Source organism: Lathyrus oleraceus, chromosome 7 (genome assembly GCF_024323335.1).
Source record: "Lathyrus oleraceus cultivar Zhongwan6 chromosome 7, CAAS_Psat_ZW6_1.0, whole genome shotgun sequence".
Lineage (NCBI taxonomy): Eukaryota > Viridiplantae > Streptophyta > Magnoliopsida > Fabales > Fabaceae > Lathyrus > Lathyrus oleraceus.
This window is the reverse complement of record NC_066585.1, coordinates 283,289,126-283,305,128: the sequence shown is the minus strand read 5'-3', so window position 1 is coordinate 283,305,128 and position 16,003 is coordinate 283,289,126.

Here is a 16,003-nt window from a genome sequence, read left to right as displayed (position 1 = left end):
AAGGGGATGTAAAGAATATAAGAGAGGAAGAAAAAACAATGAAAAATAAATTGTTTCTTCTAAACCTCTACCTTACCCACCCCTTAAAAAGAAAGATCTGAAGGAAGGACATTATGGGAAATTTCTAACATTGTTTAATAGTTGTAGGCCACTTTACCATTCTCGGAGGCACTACAACAAATTCTAACTTATGAAACTTTGAAAGAGCTTATGACAAAGAAAATAATATTTTCAAATAATGAGACAATGAACTTGGTAGAAGGATTTAGTGCAATCATCAAAAGGTAACTTCCACCAAAGCAACCAAATCTAGGAAGTTTTAATATACCTTGCATTATAGAGCAACTCACTATTTCTGGAGCATTATGTGATTTGGGGGAAACATCAGTTTGATGTCCCTCTCTATGATGAGAAGACTAGGAGAAAAATCATGAAGCATAAACATGACATTAACCTTAGCAGATAAATCTTCTATAATTACTAACAAAATCATGGAAGAGTTGTTAGTGAAAGTTGGAATGTTCAATGCACTTTATGATCATTCACAATGAAGAAGAAGGTGAACTATATGCCATCTTGGGTAGGCCATTCTTGCGTACCGCAAGGGAAAATGACGATTTTGATACCAGAGAACTAAGACTGAAGTTTTGAAAAGAGATAATGATAATCAAGGTATATGATGGCTTACAACTTTGGAAAGACAATCCAAAAGAAAACCATGAGAAAGTATATCAAATACAAAATGTTGAAGAAGAAATGCACCGAAAAAAGAAGATGAAGGTAATACACAAGCAGATTATAGAAATCTATGCTCTGGTTGAGGAGAATGACATGGTTCTCAAGGATAAAGAAATTTATGCTAGGGAAGAGGCATGTAGACTTAAATTCAAAAAGACATGGTTCTCAAGGACAAAGAAACATAAATGGAGTCAAATCAAACTTTTCCACATTGGTAGTAACAATTGTGGCTAATGGAAGCGCTGACATGAAGTATTCTCCCTAATCATGGAATTGAGACTTCAAGCTAGTGACATTAAACTAACGATGGGTGGGAGGATACCCACCAAATCCATATTCTTTCTTTTCAGGCTCAACTTAATTTTTACTTTCATTGGGGTAGAATTGAATCTATTTTAAGAGAAAAAAATAGAATACGTTTTTGGCAGGAAGATTGATTTTAAAAGAAAAAAGGAAAGTTTTGGAAAGTTGTAAGCGATAATGCCGTGCATATTATGGCAACAATGTGATATGAACTTTTTGTTTCATAGCGGTGCATGATTACCGTCAAGAACAAGGTCGACCATGTGCAACCTGAGCCACAACACATGGCCTCATATTCTTGGGGGGCTCTAAAACATTTTAAGATAAAATAAATACTAAATTTTATTAAACTAATTGTTATTGAATCATTGCTTCTAGATGGAATAATCGTGCCATTGAACAAACTTGTGTGTTTTCAAAGTTGGCTTGACTACACTCATATTTATAATCAAATATGTTTCTTCAATATATAGTACTAACTTCCGATGTGGGACTTAGCAATGTTTAATTTCAATACATTCAATTCTTTTCTTTTCAAATTTCAAACATCAAAATAGTATTCTATACATTTGGTTAATTTATATAGTAGTATTATGTTCTATAATTTCTTGACGTAGACTTGTGTCTTTTGATCTTTTATACATGGAGTTGAAGTTCATCAACATGAGCAATGAAATTCACTTAAAAACCAATACTTCACGCAGAGCCGACCATTCCCAGGCGCAACCTACGCTACAACGCTGAATTCCAAATTCTAAGAGCTTATTTTTTTTAAAATATGGAAATTAACATGGTTTTATTTAATTTTATAAAAATTATGATAAAAATATATATCGGATTTGGTCAGATGAATACTTTTAAAATCATATTTATTTTTAATTTAGACTCATTTTAAAATTAGAACAGGGCCTCTGGATTTATTGGGTCGACCCTGGACAACAACACCATCAACCCAATGCTTATGAGACTCAGAGGGAGTTGTTGGCCATCGAGGAATGGCCATGGCCATTGAGTTTGAGCAAAGTGAGAGGTTCTACCAAGATCTTTTCCCTCCAAATATTAATCCTAACCAAATGTGATGTTGGCGTCTCACTTTAGATTCTATTTTCTCTTATTTAGTTTTATTCTACTTAGTCTTTATTTCTTGTTAACTTATTTTTAGATTTTGTTTTTCTTATCTTATTTTCATTTTGTATTGGTTATGATGAGTAGTACTTGTTAGATGCCCAAAAGTGCTTATTTGAGCTATCAAATGTGGGCATCTTTCACTCCTTTTTGTCGTTAAAGTGTTCGAAACCGCCTTTGCTTTAGATGAATTGCAATACAATGTTAAACGATCTTGGTACCTTTAATTTGTGCGTTATTGTGCAGGAATTAGGTATGAAATAATAGAAAATGAAGGCACAAGAAAGTTGGCAAAGGGACCAAGAAAAGAATGCATTCATCAGCATGCTCGCTAGGCGAGTGCTGTGGCGAAGTGCTCGTTAGGTGAGCACCCAGCGAGCTTCCAGCGAGCATCCCCAGAATTTTACAGTAGCAAAGTCAGCAAACTCGCTAGGCGAGCAACCAGCGAAGGAGGTAGCGAACACTCCCAGACTTGGGCAAATTCACAGCCAGCACTTGCTCGCTAGGCGAGCCACTAGCGAGCTTCCCGCGAGCAATTCCAGTAGCAAAACCACCTAAACTCGCTGGAGCGAAGGTGGAAGCATGGGCTTCACCTAGCGAAGGTTTCTTCGCCTAGCGAACATGTGAAATCTGGACTTAGATATTTTCTGGGCGCATGTGCCTCAGGTAGCCTATTTTGGGGCTCGCTAGGCGAAACATTCTGCTCGCCTAGCGAGCATGACAGCTCAGACAGCAGTACTATAAGTAGCAGGGGCTACTTTTTGGAACCCATACTTTGTACTTTTGATAATTTTTTAGACTTAGATATTTTCCAGCATTGTTCTAGAGACATTTTGTAACCTAGAAACACTTTTTCTTCATTTTTCTTCATCTCTTAACATTATTCTACAAAAAGAAGGTGGATTCCCATCCAATCTCGATTCTTCGACTTGGATGTTGATCAACCTCCTTCCGAAACTTGTTGACCAAGCTACCATGAAAATGAGTAGCTAAGTCCTTCATTTTGTCAAGGTTAGATGTAGATGATCATAAGCTTTGTGTGTATATGGGATGATCTTCATTTGTAAACTCTTTAATGATGAATGTATGGTGAAAACTTTGTTTTATTGATAACTCTTTGTGTTGGTTTATGATCGAGAGATGTTTACCAACTCTTTACCTAGGTTTTCATCCAATCTTGTTTGTTAGCTAGAGATAGTAATGAATGATTTTGTTCACCATAAAGTTGAACCAAAAAGTTATCATTTTGATAGATTGTGTTAGAGATAAACAATGGATCAAAATGGGAAAACCCACAATGTGTGTTAGAGATAAACACATTGGGAGGACTTTGTGAAATAGTTTATCATCTAAAGGAGTTTATGAGTTTTGTTGATCGAACATATATATGCAAAGTGATCGTTGAACCCTAACTTTGACAATATTTCTCAAATAGAAAAACCAAAACTTTTACCGCATTTCCTTACACTTTTATGCAAGCTACCGTGACTAAAACCAAAACCCCCCTTGTTACTACGAGTTAAGAATTAAAACAACTGTCGAACGACGGCGATATCTCACAATCCCTGTGGAGACGATAACAAAAACCCGACACTTAAGTCTACAATCAACAAAATGGCGCCGTTGCCAGGGACTGTGAATTGATATTGCGAGCATCGCAATAGTTGCTATATTTTTAACTTTTGAATTTTTGACTTGTGCTTGTTAATTTGTTTGGTTTAGTGTGCAGCTTCCGTTTTATGCGAGGGCAGATTCCTGAGGACCAACTTTTTTTTGATCCCGAGATCGAAAGAACCGCAAGGAGACTGAATAGCGGAACGAGACGAAGGAGGCAACAAGCTAGACAACGACAAGAACAAGGAGAAAGTTCTTCTACAACACATCCACCACCTTTCACACCTATCATGGATCAACCACCACAACCACCGCCCATTTCCACACCATGTGTCAACAATCTAAGGAATACTGCTCAGTTTGCCAACCACACGGGAAGGCAAGCCGAGATGAAGACGAGAACTCTTAATTTGCTTTATGGAAGTCCATTCACCGGAATGGACCTGTAACACCTCAAAATTTGCCCTCCTCTCCTTGGGACTAGTTTAGCATATTGCATTTCATTTTTTAGGACATTAGGCATTTGCATATTGCATATCATGTGAAAGGAAATAAGTCATCCTCCTAAGTCTTTCTCAGAAAATAGAGAGGTTAAGAGATTCAAGCCTGAGGGTCTCATGGATTGATCATTAGCCATCTGAGGGTTTGTGCTTCAATCAAGGTTTCTTGGTCATTCAAAGAGGTTGAGCATTATCTTGGTTGCAAGGATACATCATCATCATCATCATGGTTATGTCATCCTCAAGGGGTTCATTGTTCATGCTCAGATTCCTCTGGATTAGGGTTTTGACCTCTGGTCAACCCTAATCTGTGCCATTCTACCAGTCAGGGTTTTCAAGGAGATGAGGTTATTTGCTTGGATGAGGATCATATGATTATTATGTGAAGCTTACAAGAGCTAGGGTTTCATTTTGGAGTTGATTCCTCAAGTGGTTGAGGCTCAAGCTGATCAGAGCACTTCTAAGTCATCTATCAACCAGAAAGTCAACAGAAAGTCAACTGAGGGCTAGGAGGTGGAGAAATGAGTTTCAACACTTCATTCATGTTCAAAAGAGGCTTATTCATCATGTCAAATGCTTATCTTGAAGAATTTGAGGTCAGATCAAAAGTTTCCAAAAATGGAAAGTGACCTGTAATTGGAAGTTTCCAAAAATGGAAAGTTTTTAGCTCAAATTCAACTTGATCTTACATCATCAAAGAAGCTTAAAATTAATTTTTGCCCAACATGAAAGTTGAAGATATTTCTCTCCCATTTCCAAAAAGTCCAAGATCATGAATTTATGATGAATGGTTGAGGAGATATGATCAAATCATTGCCAAGTGTGCTTGAAACTTCAAAAGGCCATAACTTTTGGCTCATAATTCCAAATTGAGTGCTCCTTTTTGCCAAATTCTTCTCATGACATGAACTTTCCAAAGCATTCATCACATTGCATGAAAATTCAGCTTATGATCATATGCATATTCATGCTTATTTTGGAGGGAAAATGCTAAATTTGAAATTGATGCATCATGGGAACAAGTCACCATTGCCATTGTGTTAATTGGAAGATTTTAAGTGAAATTGATCATTCATTTGGTACTGTTCACGTCCATTTGCTCCATGCACCATGCAAAATGTCATTTTTGGCCAAACACCTTATTTTCACTTAATCACACTTAACCATGTTTAATTTTAATTAAAAGGTGATTAGCACATCATATAAATACATAATCCTAACAGAATTTGTGAAGATTCATCATTCTAGATCTAGATCTCATTTTCCCACCATTTTTTTCTCTCAACCAAAGTTCAAATTTCTTCCACATAACCTTGCTTTTTTCTTCCATATTCTTGTTCACTGACCTTCATTTAGTGTAGATCAAGCATTGGTTTGGAAGATTCGAGCAAAAATCAAGCATATCAAGTTCATGAAGGTGAAGATGGAAATGGTTATTTGAGCAAGATCTAAGTTGTGCCAAGCCTCAATTTCAACTTCAAGCTACATAACAGTGATACTGGAAGAGATTTGGATGCTTGCCAAGCCTTGAATCTGCCACTGCCATTGTTGGAGCTTCAAGAGGTCAAATTTTCGCATCTCTTAAAACTTGTTTTTATGTGCCTAATGTTGTAGATCTTTGCTTCCTGATCATTTTGATATAAAGAACATGAAAAATGATGCAATATTCATGAAGTTATGGTGAATTGAATTTTGATGTTCAATGATGTTTTTGCTCGAATCTCATTATCCATGGCTTGTTTTGATGAAATATTGCTCGATCTGTAATCTACATGTTATGAGCGTTTGAATGATGTAATTTTTATGAAAATCTGGAAAAAATATGTTGAATGTCCACTGTTCACCGCCGTCTCCACGAAGGAGACGGTTGTTTCCTCCGCGCGCTACAGTGCACGCTGCCGCCTGCAATAGGCCTCGCTGGCTAGGGCTTTTGTCCAAGCGTGTGCCATGTGAGCGTCCTCGTGGAGATTCCATTGGCCAGCGCTCTCTTTGACCGAGCCACATACGCCATGGACTGATGACTGGACGCCAGCGAATCAAATGAAGCGACCGCGTTTTGGACGCGCATGCTTCGATTCCTGGCTGTGGATTTCTGGCATTTTATTTCATTTTTAGCGCCTCATTTGAATTCATACCAGGTTCGATTCTGGCTGGCGCCTCTTTTCAAATTAATTCCCATTTCCACTTTTCCCTCCATAATTACATATGTATGTCGCATTTTATTTCAATTTTTTTGCCAACTTCTAAAATTCATATAAAATAGTAAAATCATACAATTAATTCCAGGTTTTTTGCTACTTGATCCTTGAAATGTCTAGAATTTTATGGTGTTGATTTTATGACTTTGCCATTTCTGAGCTCACAACAAGCTATTTGTTTAGCTTTTGAAGGTTCTCTCAACTCTTTTATTTGTTGAGTTAAGAGTTCAACTTGTTGTGAAATGAGTTTATTTTGGGCAAGAATGGCATCGTTCGTCCCAAGTTCAAGCACTCCTGGTTTCTTCAAAGAGTTGCCTCTACTTTGACTTTGGAGGTCATTTAGAGTCATACGGTTAATAATATCAGTAGCTTCTTCGGCGCTTTTAGACAACAAAGAACCACCCGAGGTAGCATCCAACAAAGTCTTGCAATTAGGTTGAAGGCCATTCTTGAAAATGTGGATTTGTGTCAATTCATCAAAACCGCGCCCTTTGCACTTCCGAAGCATGGATTTGAATCTTTCCCATGCCTCATTCAACGATTCGTTGGTCCCTTGTGAAAACACGGAGATAGCCGTTTTGGATTCCATGAACCGGTTGTGGGAGAAAAATCTTTCAATGAACTTCTCTTCCAACACGTTCCAATCTGTCATGACTGATCGCGACTATATGAGTCGAATGGGGTACTAACTGCAAGTGCACAGTTATATCGCGTAGTTTTAAAAGATATCGATCCCACAGGGACTTATGAATCGATATACCGTTTGCTAAGGTTACTTCGTAAAGCTAAGGCGGATGATATTTTGATTGTTTTGGGGAAAAAGTTAAAACTAAAATAAGATCTAAACTAAATATCAATTAAGCGGATATCGGTATGTAGTTCATCGTAATTAGGGAATCAAATCTTCGTTGGTTTCTTGGTTTTAAAATAAATCTTTTCAGTAGACACTATTGATTAAAAGCCTTTTCTCAAACTCTCGCTCTGTTGAATAGACTGTGACTTTATATTAACGTAGTTGTCACTTATTAGTTAAGTCCAAAATCACTTTTTGAAAACAATAGAATCTATAGAAACTCTTTTTAAGAAAATACTAATCGTTTAAACACCCTCGTCTCAAACTCTCGCTCTGTTGACTTAGATTATATAATTAAATTCAAATGCTTAACTCTCGTCCTCACATTTAACTTTTAAAAATACTTTTTGAAAAAGATTAGAATTTAATTAACTCTAAAAATTGCTTTCGCCCTGATCTAGAATTAATGTTCAATTTACACTGTCCAGTTAAAAACTCAAACTTTCGTTCTATTGATTTTAACTTCTTTAGTCTTTTACCCTCGTACAAAAACCTTGGTATTAAACTTGTAAATTGAGACCATAAAAAGAGTGATTTTATTTTTAAGCGTAATTAAACCAACTTAGTTTTGATTCCTTCATTCCGCTTACTTTACATACCGATACCTAAATAAATTAGCCAGACATGCTGAACAGATCTAAACAATCATCATGCTTAAATAGAAACATCTCAGGCAAATAACGTAAATAAACAATAAAGCAGGGCATATATAAATTCAAACAATAATTAAAGAACCTGAGTAATTAATAGCAGTCTTGAACACTCCACCACAGACCGGTTGGATTTGTTCTTGAATTCTTCAATCGGACAGGAAAATAAAAGTGAAGGAAAAAAAACCTAGGGTCTAACGTAAGGTTAGATCCGGTAAAAGATACACAATAGTTTCCGGTGTAGAAACTATTGTGTGAAAAATTAATTAAGTGCTGAAAGATTGACTGGAAAAGAAAATAGAAATTGCAAAGAAAAGTAAAAACTGTAAAAAGGTAATGCTGTGAAATCTGCTTGCACGGCTGGAAGAGGAAAAAAAAAGCACGAAGAGGCGAGAGCTGCAGGGTTTGTTCCTTGGCTCTATTTATATTATCCCAATTTGTAACGGTTTCCAAAACTCCTTCCGTAAAAGTGGTTTTCACGTTTCCCAGGTCAAGCGTAACAATAGGCTTCAACGTGCCTCTGTTGCGCTTCTGAAGCCAAAAATATAGGAGAATGGTGTGACGTCCGTCACACCATGTGTTACGCTCGTAACACAAGGCAGCAGGGCGTGACGCTCGTCACACCATGTGTGGCGCTCATCACAGGCTCAGCGCTAGTACTTTTGGGCTGGGCTTGGTTTGGTGAAATTTGCTTCTCTTCATTTCTTTTTGCACCTCCTTTTCTTCCTTTTTCACTTGTGCTTCAAATAAGCTACCTGAGACAAATAAAAGGAAAAATACCAAGTAATATCGAATAAAATGAAATAAATTGAAGTGAATAATAATATAATTTAATTAAATCGAGTCCAAAAATGTGATATTATTTCATGTTATCAAACTCCCCCGTACTTAGATCTTTGCTTGTCCTCAAGCAAGATAAAGTATAGAAATCGTTTTAAAAATTTGGCTAGATGAAATTTCAAAACACACATCAATTCGTACTAGGTTGCAGGTAAACCTTGTTTAGAAATAACCTGAGTCTAATCTTGACATCAAGAACTACCGTTACAACATCTGATAACCTTACCTCATGCAAATCAGTTTGAGTCATGCTATTATAATCAACCTAGTTCTTTTACTCTTATTTCACCCGTTTTCATTCTAGCGAAATCACATTAAGCCCTTTATCGTTTTACGCACATAGTGGAGTGACCGGTTAGTGATTCTGATCCCCTTTTTGCTAGAAGCTCTGGTACATAAGTCGGATAACTTCGTTTCTCGGTCCATTGCAAATTGCGGGGGATCGGACCGTAGTCCGCCCTACCAAGTTCAGCACCAGATACCTGCTGAACCAACTCATAATGGATCTTTCGTACTATGCTTTCATATGATATGCAGCCTTTAGATTAAATGATCTGGTAAGGATCACCTAACTTAGTTAGTGCATTTCCTGATATATATATATATATATATATATATATATATATATATATATATATATATATATATATATATATATATATATATATATATATATATATATTTTGTTTTTTTTTGGGAATCATTCACTTATATTCATCGGCCCTCCACGTAGTTTGCTATTAAGATGGTGCTGACTTCTTGTATAAACTACTCGGGGTTACTATAAAGTTAAAAGTCCAGGGACTTGTATAACAGGTACCTTTCTGATCTAACATGTTGAGGTTTGTTTAGAGCATTGGTATGGTAATAATTTTGTCTTGATTTCACTCAAGTTTGATAAAATAAGCAACCTTTATATTTACTGAGTGTGTTGAATTTTTGTTATGGCTCATGAAAATTTGAGGGAATAGATAATAGAAATTTTTCTCACACTAGGGACTTAATTTAGAATAGATATATATTATAATTAAGTTTTTTTTTTTGATTTTTTCAATAGATTCATAAGAAAAGGAAATAACAATGAGAAGGGAAAGATAACATACTTGAAAAAGGGAGGATTTAAAGAACAAGGTTTTCCCCCCCACACTTAAATGAAACATTGTCCCCAATGTTTCAAAGAAAACAAAAGAAATACAAAAAGAAAACGAAACTAAAGTCAATGTTGCCTTCCGCCGCGTGTTCTTGGACCTGGTGATCTTTGACGTACTTCCAAATCATCAAACCTGCTGAGCAACTCAGCGAACCACTGATCGGTTATAGCATTCCTCGCTTCCTGTTGTTGTTGCATCTGGCGCATCATCTGCATCACTTCGAGATTCTGCGCTTGCATACCATCGATAGCATCCATGATGTCGTCGTTGGTTGCTGGCCTTCTTCGTCGACGACGTCGTGAGGATGGACCAGCTGCATTATCGGAAGGATTGAGCGGGACTGATTGTTGTGTAGGAACCTGATCACCCTGCTCCATTTCTACAAACTCGTCTGGAGGCGCGTTTGCTTGTGTAGGCTCGGTGGCTTCGGGAGCATTCAGATCATAGATGTGACGGTTGGGATTGGTGACATCTGTTAGGGCAATGTTGGGTAGGTAGGTTGATTATGAGTGCAAAGAAAGGTTAAATCAGCAAGGCGGAGCATCCATTCTATACCTTGAAGTAATCCTAATTCTTGTAAACAATGTAAATCAGGATACCTGGTGGACTGGACGCCTCGCTGTTGGAAACGCTCAAACTGCTCCCTTTGATAATTTTCATCTTCGGATCGGAAGATGATATTTCTGAAATCTTGGTTTCCCGCCATACTGATAAGTGGTTTAAGAGAGGTAATAAGGAGAGAAGGGAAATGAAATTGATTTTATAGAATGGTTTGTGGTGTATGAAGAAAGGTATGGTGGGTATTTATAGGAAAATTTTTGGGAGTTGGAACGGGAGTGGTTGAAAAGTAAATAAATGTGGGTAAATGTGAATAAATGGGGAAGGTAAAAAGGCGGGATGGTGTAATGGTCGTGTCCTAACGGTTAGTAACGTTCACATAGTCAGAAGGTGCCACGCTCGTGACAGGGATGTTACGGGCGTCACAGGCACTTGGTGTGACGATCGTAATGGATTGTGTGACGCTCGTCACACAGTCATTCTTGTAACGTACTTTGTTTTTATCATTATATATTATTGTTATTATTTCGTTATGCATATGTTTATTTTATTTTGCTATTGTGATACTTTTAAATTGCCTTGCATGCTATTCTACTTTCATAATATATATATCTTTAATAAGTCATGTAGGTGGCAACAGTAGAGAGCATTATTGATAGATATTTGCATAAGTCATAATAAAGTAAAATAAATCAATAGCTTCATAAAATAATCATAATGTAACATTGGAAGACAAAAGTAAACATGCGAAAGAAAAACAAATACTAAAATAATTTGAAACTAAATTAATGAATAACCTATACTAAAACTAAGTAACTAAGAAAAACAACTTCTATCCATCTGCATAATCTCTGGCCGGAGGAGCAAAGGAGTTAACACGGTTCAGCAACTCGTGGAACTGATTTGTCATACTGTTCATGTAGCCCAGAAATTCTTGTCCCATGTTAGCTAACTCTTCTCTGAGGGCGTCCTGTTCTGACATCAAAGCCTGAATGGTCGTGTTATAATTAGCTCCGGGCACATGATGTCTAAGATCGGGTATTGCCGATTCTTCGGTTGGGACAGGTTTTGGAGGAGGATCAATATCATAATAGCCAGATGGTGTCTGAGGGTCAGATTCAGCATAAGGGATCTGGTCGTCACAAATCTCATAGTCCTGGATGGATTCAGTAGATCTAGCAGGAGAGGGTGTTGCGTTCAGATTGTAGAGCCAGTTATTGCGGTTATGAACACTAGTCCTTGGACTAGGCAAGGTGAATAGGCAAAGAACTTGGTTGCTAATTATAAGCTCAAACTCTTTAGACCCTAGGTTTGCTATAAACATAGTGTTGAAGAGGAAGGGTATACTCATAGTCGCAATGCCACAGAAAGGGCTTAAGTCAAGCATAGGTTGACGTAATCCGATAGCATTACCAATCATGGTTATCAAGCCGCCTATTTGAATTGGTGCTCGTTTATCTTGGATAAGGCGGTCAAAATTTGCCAACATAAAAGTGGCACCGTTTACTGGACGGTTCTGGGAAGCACAAAATATGATGAAGAGTTCATCACGAGAAACTAAGGTACTGTTTGACTTCTTCCCAAATAAGGTGTGGGTCAGGATCTTATGGAAATAACGAAAGGCCGGGTTATGTATGTTTCCAGAAAGAAACTCATGTTCCTCGGGATCGTCATTTCCAGTCAAGCTTCCCCAAAAGTGTTCAAGTTCTCTGTATTCAAAAAGTTCTTCTTGGCTTACTGTGAATGTATCAAGGGAGGTAGGGAAGCCTAAAAGGTTGGTAAAGTCTTGGATATTAAATTGATACTCCATGTTGAACATTCTGAACTGAATGAAACCTCTGCTTATTCCTTTTCCATGGCTGGGTAGATATATCATAGAACTAAGGAATTCTAGAGTCAGTCTCCGATAAGTGACGAATTGTCTACTGATAGGAGTGGTTTCCCACCCTATTTGACTCAGCAAATACAAGACACTCTCTCTTAGTCCAAGGGCAGTCATTGCCCAATCACCAGCATACAAACTAGGTAGCATCTCTCTTTCTGCTAGTTCCTCAAACTTTTGTTTCTGAGCTTTCCCTCTGAATTTGATACCCATACGATCAATTTGTCCCATCAGGTTAGTGTTAGCTAGAGAAAGGAAAAACAAGAGTTTTAGTCAGGGTTTGGCCAAATGCCGAAAGAATAGAAGAAGAAAAATTAAAATAGATTAAGAATGAATACTAAATAAAATTTAAAAGAATAATTATGTAAGAAATGAAAATATAAATATTTGTGGGTTGTCTCCCACTAAGCGCTTTGTTTAATGTCGCAAGCTCGACAATAAACTATCAAATATAATCTATAAAATTTGGGGGCACTACGTCTAAGTGCAGGACTTGTGAATCTTCAATGTTTTCTGTATGATGATAATGTTTTAGACGCTGCCCGTTTACGATAAACGGTTCAATGGATTTTCCTTTAATTTCCACCGCTCCACTGGGAAACACATTAGTAATTTGAAAAGGACCTGCCCATCTAGATCGTAGTTTTCCCGGGAATAACTTTAGCCTAGAGTTGAATAACAGGACTATATCGCCTTGTTCGAATATTTTCCTTGATATGCGCTTGTCATGCCATTGTTTTGTTCTTTCTTTGTAGATTCTGGCATTCTCGTAAGCGTCTCGTCTGAGTTCCTCTAATTCGTTTATATCAAGGATTCGCTTTTCACCGGCGGCTTTATAGTTTAGATTTAGATTTTTAATAGCCCAGTAGGCCTTATGTTCCAATTCTACCGGGAGGTGGCAAGATTTTTCATAAATAAGCTTAAATGGGGTTGTCCCTATGGGAGTTTTGTAAGCAGTTCGATATGCCCATAAAGCTTCTGGTAATTTCAATGACCAGTCTTTCCTTGAGGTGGTGACTGTTTTTTCTAAAATTCGTTTGATTTCTCTGTTGGACACTTCCACTTGCCCACTGGTTTGAGGGTGGTAAGGTGTCGCTACTCTATGCCTTACGCCATACTTAAACAGTAGTTTTTCGAGTACCTTGGATATGAAATGCGATCCACCATCACTGACTACTATTCTCGGGACACCAAATCTTGGAAATATTATATTCTTAAAGAGTCTAGTTACTACTCGTGTGTCGTTTGTTGGAGAAGCTATAGCTTCAATCCATTTTGATACATAGTCAACCGCTACGAGTATGTACTTGTTACCGAAAGAAGACGAAAAAGGTCCCATGAAGTCTATTCCCTACACGTCGAAAATCTCTACTTCCAAAATGCCCTTTTGTGGCATCTCGTCACGTCTAGATATGTTTCCTGTGCGTTGACATCTATCACATTTCTTGATAGCCGCATGCACATCCTTCCATATATTTGGCCAATAAAAACCGGCTTGTAAGATTTTGGAACAGGTTTTGGATGTACTTGCATGTCCACCATAAGGAGCGGAGTGACAGTGTTGGATTATATTTTCTACCTTTTCTTCGGGTATACACCGACGGAAAATACCATCGGGGCCTCTTTTGAAAAGTAAAGGGTCATCCCAGTAATAGTGTTTTATGTCATAGAAGAATCGTTTCTTTTGTTGGTAGGATAAAGTAGGTGGAACTATTCCGGCAGCTAAATAATTGACGAGATCAGCGTACCATGGTGTAACACATATAGCTAAGGTGGTTTCTACCTGTTTATCAGCTTTATTTTTTTCCAAAGTAGCTATAAGTTTATCGTACGAGAAATCATCGTTGATCGATGTTGTTTCCGGTTCCAGGTTTTCAAGTCTAGAGAGGTGATCTGCTACTACGTTTTCAGTTCCTTTTTTATCTTTGATTTCCAGATCGAACTCTTGTAGCAACAGGATCCACCTTAGGAGTCTAGGTTTAGCATCCTTTTTTGTTAAGAGGTACTTGATAGCAGCGTGGTCGGTGTAAATGATTATTTTGGCTCCGACCAAGTAAGAACGAAATTTATCTAGTGCAAACACTACTGCTAATAGTTCTTTCTCGGTTGTGGCGTAATTCATTTGTGCTTCATCTAGAGTTCTACTTGCGTAATATATGATGTGAAGCTTTTTATCCTTTCGTTGTCCTAAAACAGCGCCCACGGCGTAATCACTGGCATCACACATTATTTCGAATGGTTCATTCCAATCTGGTGTCTGCATTATGGGCGCGGAGATCAATGCTTGTTTAAGCGTCTGGAATGCTTCTAAACATTTGTTGTCGAAGATGAATTCAACATCTTTCATCAATAGTCCGGTCAAAGGTTTAGTTATTTTAGAGAAGTCTTTAATGAATCGTCGGTAAAAACCGGCGTGTCCTAAGAAGCTTTGTACTTCCCTTACAGTTTTCGGAGGTTGAAGGTTTTCGATTACCTCTATTTTGGCTTTGTCTACTTCAATTCCTCTATTTGAGATGATATGTCCTAAAACAATTCCTTCTTGTACCATAAAGTGACATTTTTCCCAATTAAGTACTAGGTTTACTTTTACACATCGTTCTAGAACTCTTTCTAGGTTTTCAAGACATTCTTCAAAGCTTTGCCCGCATACGGAAAAGTCATCCATAAATACTTCCGTGATATTTTCGAGAAAATCGGCGAATATTGCCATCATGCACCTTTGGAAGGTTGCGGGAGCATTGCACAAGCCAAACGGCATTCGTCTATAAGCGAAAGTGCCAAAAGGACACGTGAATGTTGTCTTTTCTTGATCATCAGGATGAATTGGTATTTGAAAGAAGCCCGAGTAACCGTCTAGATAGCAGAAATGAGAATGTTTTGCTAATCGTTCTAACATCTGGTCAATGAATGGTAAAGGGAAATGATCTTTTCGGGTTGCTTTGTTTAGTTTCCTATAGTCAATGCACATTCTCCATCCCGATTCGATTCGTTTGGTTATAGTTTCCCCTTTTTCATTTTCAATAACTGTTATACCTCCTTTCTTCGGTACCACGTGTACAGGACTAACCCATTTGCTATCAGATATAGGATATATGATACCTGCCTCTAATAACTTGGTTACTTCCTTCTTCACTACCTCACTCAGGATCGGGTTCAGTCTCCTCTGATGTTCCCTAGAAGTTTTACAGTCTTCTTCTAGCATGATGCGGTGCATACAAATAGAAGGACTTATTCCTTTAAGGTCGGTGATGTTGTATCCTAGTGCGGTTGGATATTTTCTTAAGATATACAGGAGTTTTTCGGTTTCGAGTTTTCCTAGGTCTGCATTAACTATCACCGGGCGTTCAAGTTCTAAGTCTAGGAATTCATATCTCATATTTTTGGGAAGTGTTTTCAGGTCTAGGGTTGGTTTCTTAAGGCATTGCGTAGGATCCGGTGTTATTGCTAAACATTGGTTGAGTTTGTCTTCTACAAGATAGTCAGACGATTTGTCCTTTTCTAACTCTGTTTCTTTTATGCATTCATCGATGATATCCATGAAGTAACATGTGTCATCTATTGCAGGTGCTTTCAAAAATTGGGAAAGAATGA